This window comes from Salmo salar, chromosome ssa27 (assembly GCF_905237065.1).
Source record: "Salmo salar chromosome ssa27, Ssal_v3.1, whole genome shotgun sequence".
In the NCBI taxonomy this organism is placed as follows: Eukaryota; Metazoa; Chordata; class Actinopteri; order Salmoniformes; family Salmonidae; genus Salmo; species Salmo salar.
The window spans coordinates 97,081-107,261 of record NC_059468.1 but is presented as its reverse complement, the minus strand read 5'-3'; positions in this window follow the sequence as shown (position 1 = coordinate 107,261).

Below are 10,181 nucleotides of genomic sequence, written 5' to 3'. Positions count from 1 at the left end.
TTTTTCATTTTTTGACACAAAAACAGTGACCACGGTCATGCAGAACTATCGACATTCTGGACAGGCCTAAAAAAACATTATAAAACCATTTTCACAAAAATTGCAGATTTCTATATTGTCCCTAAAAACGATGACTCAATCATGCCGAAAAAGCGACATTCTGGACAGGCCAAAAAAAAATGTAAAACCATTTTCACAAAAAATTGCAGATTTCTATTTTGTCCCTAAAAACGATGACTCCGATCATGCCGAAAAAGCGACATTCTGGACAGGCCTAAAAAATTTTTTTAACCATTTTCACAAAAAATTGCAGATATTTTTTTTTCATTTTCGTGACACAAAAACACTGACCCAGGTCATGCCGAACTATCGACATTCTGGACAGGCCTAAAAAAACATTTTAAAACCATTTTCACAAAAAATTGCAGATTTCTATATTGTCCCTAAAAACGATGACTCCGATCATGCCGAAAAAGTGACATTCTGGACAGGCCTAAAAAAAAAACATTTTAAAACTATTTTCACAAAAAATTGCAGATATTTTTTTTTGTCACCAAAAACGATGACTCCGATCATGCCGAACTAGCGAAATTTTGGACAGGACTATAAAAAAGCATTTTAGAACCATTTTCAAAAAAAAGCTCAGAATTCTTTTTTCATTTTTTGACACAAAAACAGTGACCCCGGTCATGCCGAACTATCGACATTCTGGACAGGCCTAAAAAAAGCATTTTAAAACCATTTTCACAAAAAATTGCAGATTTCTATTTTGTCCCTAAAAACGATGACTCCGATCATGCCGAAAAAGCGACATTCTGGACAGGCCTAAAAAAAAATTTAAAACCATTTTCACAAAAAATTGCTGATATTTTTTTTCATTTTCGTGACACAAAAACAGTGACCCCGGTCATGCCGAACTAGCTACATTCTGGACAAGCCTAAAAAATAAAATTAAAAATATTTCCACAAAAATGGCAGATTTCTATTTTTGTCAGCAAAAACGATGACTCCGATCATGCCGAACTAGCGACATTTTGGACAGGCCTAAAAAAAACCATTTTAAAACCATTTTCACAAAAATTGTAGATTTCTATTTTTGTCACCAAAAACGATGACTCCGATCATGCCGAACTAGCGACATTTTGGACAGGACTATAAAAAAAGCATTTTAGAACCATTTTCAAAAAAAAGCTCAGAATTCTTTTTTCATTTTTTGACACAAAAACAGTGACCCCGGTCATGCCGAACTATCGACATTCTGGACAGGCCTAAAAAAAGCATTTTAAAACCATTTTCACAAAAAATTGCAGATTTCTATTTTGTCCCTAAAAACGATGACTCCGATCATGCCGAACTAGCGACATTTTGGACAGGCCTAAAAAAAAACATTTTAGAACCATTTTCACAAAAAAGCTCCGAATTTTTTTTTTCATTTTTTGACACAAAAACAGTGACCACGGTCATGCAGAACTATCGACATTCTGGACAGGCCTAAAAAACATTATAAAACCATTTTCACAAAAATTGCAGATTTCTATATTGTCCCTAAAAACGATGACTCCAATCATGCCGAAAAAGCGACATTCTGGACAGGCCAAAAAAAAATGTAAAACCATTTTCACAAAAAATTGCAGATTTCTATTTTGTCCCTAAAAACGATGACTCCGATCATGCCGAAAAAGCGACATTCTGGACAGGCCTAAAAATTTTTTTGAACCATTTTCACAAAAAATTGCAGATATTTTTTTTCTTTTTCGTGACACAAAACACTGACCCAGGTCATGCCGAACTATCGACATTCTGGACAGGCCTAAAAAACATTTTAAAACCATTTTCACAAAAAATTGCAGATTTCTATATTGTCCCTAAAAACGATGACTCCGATCATGCCGAAAAAGTGACATTCTGGACAGGCCTAAAAAAAAAACATTTTAAAACCATTTTCACAAAAAATTGCAGATATTTTTTTTTGTCACCAAAAACGATGACTCCGATCATGCCGAACTAGCGAAATTTTGGACAGGACTATAAAAAAGCATTTTAGAACCATTTTCAAAAAAAAGCTCAGAATTCTTTTTTCATTTTTTGACACAAAAACAGTGACCCCGGTCATGCCGAACTATCGACATTCTGGACAGGCCTAAAAAAACATTTTAAAACCATTTTCACAAAAAATTGCAGATTTCTATTTTGTCCCTAAAAACGATGACTCCGATCATGCCGAAAAAGCGACATTCTGGACAGGCCTAAAAAAAAAATGTAAAACCATTTTCACCAAAAATTGCAGATTTTTTTTTCTTCATTTTTTGACACAAAAACAGTGACCCCGGTCATGCCGAACTATCGACATTCTGGACAGGCCTAAAAAAAACATTTTAAAACTATTTTCACAAAAAATTGTAGATTTCTATTTTTGTCACCAAAAACGATGACTCCGATCATGCCGAACTAGCGAAATTTTGGACAGGACTATAAAAAAAGCTTTTTAGAACCATTTTCAAAAAAAAAGCTCAGAATTCTTTTTTTCATTTTTTACACAAAAACAGTGACCCCGGTCATGCCGAACTATCGACATTCTGGACAGGCCTAAAAAAACATTTTAAAACCATTTTCACAAAAATTGCAGATTTCTATTTTGTCCCTAAAAACGATGACTCCGATCATGCCGAAAAAGCGACATTCTGGACAGGCCTAAAAAAAAATGTAAAACCATTTTCACAAAAAATTGCAGATTTTTTTTTTCATTTTCGTGACACAAAAACAGTGACCGAACTAGCGACATTCTGGACAGGCCTAAAAAAAACATTTTAAAGCCATTTTCACAAAAATTGTAGATTTCTATTTTTGTCACCAAAAACGATGACTCCGATCATGCCAAACTAAGCGAAATTTTGGACAGGACTATAAAAAAGCATTTTAGAACCATTTTCAAAAAAAAAGCTCAGAATTCTTTTTTTCATTTTTTGACACAAAAACAGTGACCCCGGTCATGCCGAACTATCGACATTCTGGACAGGCCTAAAAAAAGCATTTTAAAACCATTTTCACAAAAATTGCAGATTTCTATATTGTCCCTAAAAACGATGACTCCGATCATGCCGAACTAGCGACATTTTGGACAGGCCTAAAAAAAACATTTTAGAACCATTTTCACAAAAAAGCTCCGAATTTTTTTTTCATTTTTTGACACAAAAACAGTGACCACGGTCATGCAGAACTATCGACATTCTGGACAGGCCTAAAAAACATTATAAAACCATTTTCACAAAAATTGCAGATTTCTATATTGTCCCTAAAAACGATGACTCCAATCATGCCGAAAAAGCGACATTCTGGACAGGCCAAAAAAAAAATGTAAAACCATTTCCACAAAAAATTGCAGATTTCTATTTTGTCCCTAAAAACGATGACTCCGATCATGCCGAAAAAGCGACATTCTGGACAGGCCTAAAAAATTTTTTGAACCATTTTCACAAAAATTGCAGATATTTTTTTCTTTTTCGTGACACAAAAACACTGACCCAGGTCATGCCGAACTATCGACATTCTGGACAGGCCTAAAAAACATTTTAAAACCATTTTCACAAAAATTGCAGATTTCTATATTGTCCCTAAAAACGATGACTCCGATCATGCCGAAAAAGTGACATTCTGGACAGGCCTAAAAAAAAAAACATTTTAAAACCATTTTCACAAAAAATTGCAGATATTTTTTTTTGTCACCAAAAACGATTACTCCGATCATGCCGAACTAGCGAAATTTTGGACAGGACTATAAAAAAAGCATTTTAGAACCATTTTCAAAAAAAAAAGCTCAGAATTCTTTTTTTCATTTTTTGACACAAAAACAGTGACCCCGGTCATGCCGAACTATCGACATTCTGGACAGGCCTAAAAAAAACATTTTAAAGCCATTTTCACAAAAAATTGTAGATTTCTATTTTTGTCACCAAAAACGATGACTCCGATCATGCCGAACTAGCGACATTTTGGACAGGACTATAAAAAAAAGCATTTTAGAACAATTTTCAAAAAAAAAGCTCAGAATTCTTTTTTTCATTTTTTGACACAAAAACAGTGACTCCGATCATGCCGAAAAAGCGACATACTGGACAGGCCTAAAAAAAATTTTTTGAACCATTTTCACAAAAAATTGCAGATATTTTTTTTTCATTTTCGTGACACAAAAACACTGACCCAGGTCATGCGAACTATCGACATTCTGGACAGGCCTAAAAAACATTTTAAAAACATTTTCACAAAAAATTGCAGATTTCTATATTGTCCCTAAAAACGATGACTCCGATCATGCCGAAAAAGTGACATTCTGGACAGGCCTAAAAAAAGAATTAAAAACCATTTTCACAAAAAATTGCAGATTTTTTTTTTTCATTTTCGTGACACAAAAACAGTGACCCGGTCATGCCGAACTAGCGACATTCTGGACAGGCCTAAAAAAAAACCATTTTAAAACCATTTTCACAAAAAATTGCAGATATTTTTTTTTGTCACCAAAAACGATGACATCGATCATGCCGAACTAGCGAAATTTTGGACAGGACTATAAAAAAGCATTTTAGAACCATTTTCAAAAAAAAGCTCAGAATTCTTTTTTTCATTTTTTGACACAAAAACAGTGACCCCGGTCATGCCGAACTATCGACATTCTGGACAGGCCTAAAAAAACATTTTAAAACCATTTTCACAAAAATTGCAGATTTCTATTTTGTCCCTAAAAACGATGACTCCGATCATGCCGAAAAAGCGACATTCTGGACAGGCCTAAAAAAAAATGTAAAACCATTTTCACCAAAAATTGCAGATTTTTTTTCTTCATTTTTTGACACAAAAACAGTGACCCCGGTCATGCCGAACTATCGACATTCTGGACAGGCCTAAAAAAACATTTTAAAACTATTTTCACCAAAAATTGTAGATTTCTATTTTTGTCACCAAAAACGATGACTCCGATCATGCCGAACTAGCGAAATTTTGGACAGGACTATAAAAAAAGCATTTTAGAACCATTTTCAAAAAAAAAGCTCAGAATTCTTTTTTCATTTTTTGACACAAAAACAGTGACGGTCATGCCGAACTATCGACATTCTGGACAGGCCTAAAAAAAACATTTTAAAACCATTTTCACAAAAAATTGCAGATTTCTATTTTGTCCCTAAAAACGATGACTCCGATCATGCCGAAAAAGCGACATTCTGGACAGGCCTAAAAAAAAATGTAAAACCATTTTCACAAAAATTGCAGATTTTTTTTCTTCATTTTTGACACAAAAACAGTGACCCGGTCATGCCGAACTATCGACATTCTGGACAGGCCTAAAAAAAACATTTTAAAACTATTTTCACAAAAATTGTAGATTTCTATTTTTGTCACCAAAAACGATGACTCGATCATGCCGAACTACCGACATTTGGACAGGACTATAAAAAAGCAATTTAGAACAATTTTCAAAAAAAAAACAGAAATTTTTTTTCATTTTTTGACACAAAAACAGTGACTCCGATCATGCCGAAAAAGCGACATTCTGGACAGGCCTAAAAAAAAATGTTGAACCATTTTCACAAAGAATTGCAGATATTTTTTTCATTTTCGTGACACCAAAAGCACTGACTCAGGTCATGCGAACTATCGACATTCTGGACAGGCCTAAAAAACATTTTAAAAACCATTTTCACAAAAAAGTTGCAGATTTCTATATTGTCCCTAAAAACGATGACTCCGATCATGCCGAAAAAGTGACATTCTGGACAGGCCTAAAAAAAGAATGTAAAACCATTTTCACAAAAATTGCAGATTTTTTTTTTCATTTTCGTGACACAAAAACAGTGACCCGATCATGCCGAACTTAGCGACATTCTGGACAGGCCTAAAAAAAAAACATTTAAAAACATTTTCACAAAAAATTGCAGATTTTTTTTTTTCATTTTCGTGACACAAAAACAGTGACCCGGTCATGCCGAACTAGCGACATTCTGGACAGGCCTAAAAAAAAACCATTTTAAAACCATTTTCACCAAAATTGCAGATATTTTTTTGTCACCAAAAACGATGACTCCGATCATGCCGAACTAGCGAAATTTTGGACAGGACTATAAAAAAGCATTTTAGAACCATTTTCAAAAAAAAAGCTCAGAATTCTTTTTTTCATTTTTTGACACAAAAACAGTGACCCCGGTCATGCCGAACTATCGACATTCTGGACAGGCCTAAAAAAAACATTTTAAAACCATTTTCACAAAAAATTGCAGATTTCTATTTTGTCCCTAAAAACGATGACTCCGATCATGCCGAAAAAGCGACATTCTGGACAGGCCTAAAAAAAAATGTAAAACCATTTTCACCAAAAATTGCAGATTTTTTTCTTCATTTTTTGACACAAAAACAGTGACCCCGGTCATGCCGAACTATCGACATTCTGGACAGGCCTAAAAAAAAACATTTTAAAACTATTTTCACAAAAAATTGTAGATTTCTATTTTTGTCACCAAAAACGATGACTCCGATCATGCCGAACTACCGACATTTTGGACAGGACTATAAAAAAAGCATTTTAGAACAATTTTCAAAAAAAGCTCAGAATTCTTTTTTCATTTTTTGACACAAAAACAGTGACTCCGATCATGCCGAAAAAGCGACATTCTGGACAGGCCTAAAAAAAAAATGTTGAACCATTTTCACAAAGAATTGCAGATATTTTTTTTTCATTTTCGTGACACAAAAGCACTGACCCAGGTCATGCGAACTATCGACATTCTGGACAGGCCTAAAAAACATTTTAAAAACCATTTTCACAAAAAATTGCAGATTTCTATATTGTCCCCAAAAACGATGACTCCGATCATGCCGAAAAGTGACATTCTGGACAGGCCTAAAAAAAGAATGTAAAACCATTTTCACAAAAAAGTGCAGATTTTTTTTTTCATTTCGCGTGACACAAAAACAGTGACCCGGTCATGCCGAACTAGCGACATTCTGGACAGGCCTAAAAAAAACATTTAAAAACATTTTCACAAAAATTGCAGATTTTTTTTTTTCATTTTCGTGACACAAAAACAGTGACCCGGTCATGCCGAACTAGCGACATTCTGGACAGGCCTAAAAAAACCATTTTAAAACCATTTTCACCAAAAATTGCAGATAATTTTTTTTGTCACCAAAAACGATGACTCCGATCATGCCGAACAAGCGAAATTTTGGACAGGACTATAATAAAAAGCAATTTAGAACCATTTTCAAAAAAAAGTTGCAGAATTTTTTTTTCATTTTTGACACAAAAACAGTGACCCCGGTCATGCCGAACTATCGACATTCTGGACAGGCCTAAAAAAAACATTTTAAAACCATTTTCACAAAAAATTGCAGATTTCTATTTTGTCCCTAAAAACGATGACTCCGATCATGCCGAAAAAGCGACATTCTGGACAGGCCTAAAAAAATGAAAAACATTTTCACCAAAATAATTGCAGATTTTTTTTTATTTTTTGACACAAAAACAGTGACCCCGGTCATGCCGAACTATCGACATTCTGGACAGGCCTAAAAAAACATTTTAAAACTATTTTCACAAAAATTGTAGATTTCTTATTTTGTCACCAAAAACGATGACTCCGATCATGCCGAACTAGCGAAATTTTGGACAGGACTATAAAAAAGCATTTTAGAACCATTTTCAAAAAAAAGCTCAGAATTCTTTTTTCATTTTTTGACACAAAAACAGTGACCCCGGTCATGCCGAACTATCGACATTCTGGACAGGCCTAAAAAAACATTTTAAAACCATTTTCACAAAAAATTGCAGATTTCTATTTTGTCCCTAAAAACGATGACTCCGATCATGCCGAAAAAGCGACATTCTGGACAGGCCTAAAAAAAAATTAAAACCATTTTCAAAAAAATTGCAGATTTTTTTTTCTTCATTTTTTGACACAAAAACAGTGACCCCGGTCATGCCGAACTATCGACATTCTGGACAGGCCTAAAAAAAACATTTTAAAACTATTTTCACAAAAAATTGTAGATTTCTATTTTTGTCACCAAAAACGATGACTCCGATCATGCCGAACTACCGACATTTTGGACAGGACTATAAAAAAAAGCATTTTAGAACAATTTTCAAAAAAAAGCTCAGAATTCTTTTTTCATTTTTTGACACAAAAACAGTGACCTCGATCATGCCGAAAAAGCGACATTCTGGACAGGCCTAAAAAAAAATGTAAAACCATTTTCACAAAAATTGCAGATTTTTTTCTTCATTTTTTGACACAAAAACAGTGACCCCGGTCATGCCGAACTATCGACATTCTGGACAGGCCTAAAAAAAAATTTTAAAACTATTTTCACAAAAATTGTAGATTTCTCATTTTGTGACCAAAAACGATGACTCGATCATGCCGAACTAGCGACATTTTGGACAGGACTATAAAAAAAGCATTTTAGAACAATTTTCAAAAAAAGCTCAGAATTCTTTATTTTTTGACACAAAAAGCGGTGACTCCGATCATGCCGAAAAGCGACATTCTGGACAGGCCTAAAAAAAAATGTTGAACCATTTTCACAAAGAATTGCAGATATTTTTTTTTCATTTTCGTGACAAAAGCACTGACCCAGGTCATGCGAACTATCGACATTCTGGACAGGCTTAAAAACATTTTAAAAACCATTTTCACAAAAAATGCAGATTTCTATATTGTCCCTAAAAACGATGACTCCGATCATGCCGAAAAAGTGACATTCTGGACAGGCCTAAAAAGAATTGTAAAACCATTTTCACAAAAATTGCAGATTTTTTTTTCATTTTCGTGACACAAAAACAGTGACCCGGTCATGCCGAACTAGCGACATTCTGGACAGGCCTAAAAAAAAACATTTAAAAACATTTTCACAAAAAATTGCAGATTTCTATATTGTCCCTAAAAACGATGACTCCTTATCATGCCGAAAAAGTGACATTCTGGACAGGCCTAAAAAAGAATTAAAAACCATTTTCACAAAAAATTGCAGATTTTTTTTTTCATTTTCGTGACACAAAAACAGTGACCCGGTCATGCCGAACTAGCGACATTCTGGACAGGCCTAAAAAAAAACATTTTAAAACCATTTTCACAAAAAATTGCAGATATTTTTTTGTCACCAAAAACGATGACTCCGATCATGCCGAACTAGCGAAATTTTGGACAGGACTATAAAAAAGCATTTTAGAACCATTTTCAAAAAAAAAGCTCAGAATTCTTTTTTCATTTTTGACACAAAAACAGTGACCCCGGTCATGCCGAACTATCGACATTCTGGACAGGCCTAAAAAAACATTTTAAAACCATTTTCACAAAAATTGCAGATTTCTATTTTGTCCCTAAAAACGATGACTCCGATCATGCCGAAAAAGCGACATTCTGGACAGGCCTAAAAAAATTTAAAACCATTTTCACCAAAAATTGCAGATTTTTTTTTTCATTTTTTGACACAAAAACAGTGACCCCGGTCATGCCGAACTATCGACATTCTGGACAGGCCTAAAAAAAACATTTTAAAACTATTTTCACAAAAAATTGTAGATTTCTATTTTTGTCACCAAAAACGATGACTCCGATCATGCCGAACTAGCGACATTTTGGACAGGACTATAAAAAAAAGCATTTTAGAACAATTTTCAAAAAAAATCAGAATTCTTTTTATTTTTGACACAAAAACAGTGACTCCGATCATGCCGAAAAAGCGACATTCTGGACAGGCCTAAAAAAAATGTAAAACCATTTTCACAAAAAATTGCAGATTTTTTTCTTCATTTTCTGACACAAAAACAGTGACCCCGGTCATGCCGAACTATCGACATTCTGGACAGGCCTAAAAAAACATTTTAAAACTATTTTCACAAAAATTGTAGATTTCTATTTTTGTCCCCAAAAACGTGACCCCGGTCATGCGAACAATCGACATTCTGGACAGGCCTAAAAAAACATTTTAAAAACCATTTTCACAAAAATTGCAGATTTCTATATTGTCCCAAAAACGATGACTCCGATCATGCCGAAAAAGTGACATTCTGGACAGGCCTAAAAAAAGAATGTAAAACCATTTTCACAAAAAATTGCAGAATTTTTTTTCATTTTCGTGACACAAAAACAGTGACCCGGTCATGCCGAACTAGCGACATTCTGGACAGGCCT